This window comes from Octopus sinensis, unplaced genomic scaffold (genome assembly GCF_006345805.1).
Source record: "Octopus sinensis unplaced genomic scaffold, ASM634580v1 Contig17125, whole genome shotgun sequence".
NCBI lineage: Eukaryota > Metazoa > Mollusca > Cephalopoda > Octopoda > Octopodidae > Octopus > Octopus sinensis.
In genome coordinates, this window is record NW_021834819.1 from 2,193 (window position 1) to 5,000 (window position 2,808).

Sequence of the window (2,808 nt, forward strand, 5' to 3'; positions counted from 1 at the left end):
AATGAGGAAAGCTTTGGTGGTTAGAGGTGTTGGAGTGAGAGAGGTAAGAGAGTTTATAAATGATAGGAGAGTTTGGAGAGTGTTTGTGGACTGATGAGTGAATTTGATGTGGCTCAAAGGGGTTCAGAACCAGCGTGGAGGCGCAATGGCCCAGTGGTTAGGGCAGCGGACTCGCGGTCATAGGATCGCGGTTTCGATTCCCAGACCGGGCGTTGTGAGTGTTTATTGAGCGAAAACACATAACAACTCCACGAGGCTCCGGCAGGGGATGGTGGTGATCCCTGCTGTACTCTTTCACCACAACTTTCTCTCACTCTTACTTCCTGTTTCTGTTGTACCTGTATTTCAAAGGGCCGGCCTTGTCACTCTCTGTGTCACGCTGAATATCCCCGAGAACTACGTTAAGGGTACACGTGTCTGTGGAGTGCTCAGCCACTTACACGTTAATTTCACGAGCAGGCTGTTCCGTTGATTCGGATCAACCGGAACCCTCGTCGTCGTAACCGACGGAGTGCTTCCATAGAACCAGCGGTTGAGCCCTGCTGCTGACATTGAGGGTTGCGTTCTATGCCTTGACGCGAACATAGAACGGGGTTCACCTCTCTGGGCTGGGAAATGAATGGAATGCCTGGTGTGTGTCTTGTTGTGGCTACCCCCTCCTAAAAATGGGGAATAGGCCTGGGTATACATACACACACACACACAGAAACGTTAGCACGCTGGGCGAAATGCGTAGCCGTATTTCGTCTGCCGTTACGTTCTGAGTTCAAATTCCGCCGAGGTCGACTTTGCCTTTCATCCTTTCGGGGTCGATAAATTAAGTACCAGTTACGCACTGGGGTCGATGTAATCGACTTAATCCGTTTGTCTGTCTTTGTTTGTCCCCTCTGTGTTTAGCTCCTTGTGAGTACTAAAGACATATATGTGTGTGTGTGTGTGTGAAAGTATTTGCAGGTACGTATTATGTACATATGTATACACACTCAATCCATACACGCACACACTCAATCCATACACGCACACACTCATATACACACACTCATACACATGAAGGCATATACTGGGTTTTTTTTCGTAAATATGGAGTGATGTGAAGGAATTTTTGGAGCTATTCCTAAAAACATTTATTATTCTTTAACAAGAATTTTGTTGACGGCCCCTTCGAATTTTCGGTCAGCTAAGCTACCGTCGATTCTACAAAAGTGTAAAGTAAATAGGCGCAGGGGTGGCTGTGTGGTAAGTAGCTTGCTAACCAACCACATAGTTCCGGGTTCAGTCCCACTGCGTGGCATCTTGAGCAAGTGTCTTCAGCTATAGCCCCGGGCCGACCAATGCCTTGTGAGTGGATTTGGTAGACGGAAACTGAAAGAAGCCTGTCGTATATATGTATATATATATATAAGTGTGTGTGTGTGTTTGTGTGTCTGTGTTTGTCCCCCTAGCATTGCTTGACAACCGATGCTGGTGTGTTTACGTCCCCGTCACTTAGCGGTTCGGCAAAATAGACCGATAGAATAAGTACTGGGCTTACAAAGAATAAGTCCCGGGGTCGATTTGCTCGACTAAAGGCGGTGCTCCAGCATGGCCGCAGTCAAATGACTGTAACAAGTAAAAGAGTAAAAGAGTAAAAGAGTAACCCATTAGATTAATGTAAAATTGTTTTTACTTTAAGTGAACATAAAAAAACATACATTTATACGTTTCTATAAATTTCGTGGAACCAAATAGCAGCTCCCTCCGTTAGCTTAACCACGTATAGACGTCAAAAGAAACTGGTGGTACCAGTAGGATATCTATATATATAAAACTGTAGTTGTGTGAGTGTCTGTCTCCTACGATTTAGATTCCTAACTCCTCCCACATTTTGCGGTGCAGTTTAACCAAATTCGGGTATCTTATAGTCGTGATTAATATCGAGCCCGTCTGGCTATTAGCGCGCGTCTACGATGAGTCTACGATTTTAAAAATAATTTAATATCATTTTTTATTCCATTTTAATGCATATTTTTTCGTGTGCGATGGCGGCGGAGTTGGCGTCCATGGTCACACCTGCACCTGTTTGCTTCTCCCCTTCTTCCCTCCCTCGTGAAGCTGTGGGGAAGGGATGTAGGAAATCAACGTCGTAAAGCGTTGTCAAGGAGACCAGCGTTCTTTTAGAACAACGACTTCATGGCTTGAAGACACAAAACAGAAATGGCTAAGAAAGCCTGATTGGCATCTATAAAGGAAGTAACTCTCTAAAAATGCTTATATAGTTATTCCCTTACAACCCGAGCAACGCCGGGAGATACTGCTAGTATATATATATATAAGTACTTACTATCAACTTGAACCATGTTTTCACGGTGTCTGCTAATGATTTCCTTTTTTGTACTCAGTTCTTTTTCAACATTAGCCAGTTCGTCTTCGAAAGCTTCGTTTTCAGTGTTGTACTTTGATAGTTTGTTACTCATGTACTCTATTAGTTCTGTATGGAAGTAAAGATTCTGAGCATCAGTACTTTAAATGTATATACAAACATAAATACACACATAAACGGCGGTGCAGCAGCATGGCCGCAGCTCCGAGCTGAAACTTAAAAAAAATTAAAAATACGTGCACACACACACGCATACATACATACACACAACGAATACACATTCATATATATATATACACACAGACACACACATACAGACATAGCACATGTGCACACACACACACACACAACACACACACGCACTCTCTCTCTCTTTCACTCACTCACCCTTTTACATACATACATACATACATACATACATGTATACATGCATACCTGCATACACACAC

General features: G+C 43.4%; 1 long non-coding RNA gene across 1 annotated transcript in view; it reads right to left on the reverse strand.

Moving 5' to 3' along the window:
• Positions 1-2,322: 2,322 nt before the first annotated feature.
• LOC118761761 overlaps positions 2,323-2,808 on the reverse strand; it is a 9,837-nt gene continuing 9,351 nt past the window's right edge. Inside the window, exon 3 of the long non-coding RNA XR_004997620.1 lies at positions 2,323-2,467. This is a non-coding gene — a long non-coding RNA (uncharacterized LOC118761761). The remainder of the gene's footprint in view (positions 2,468-2,808) is intronic.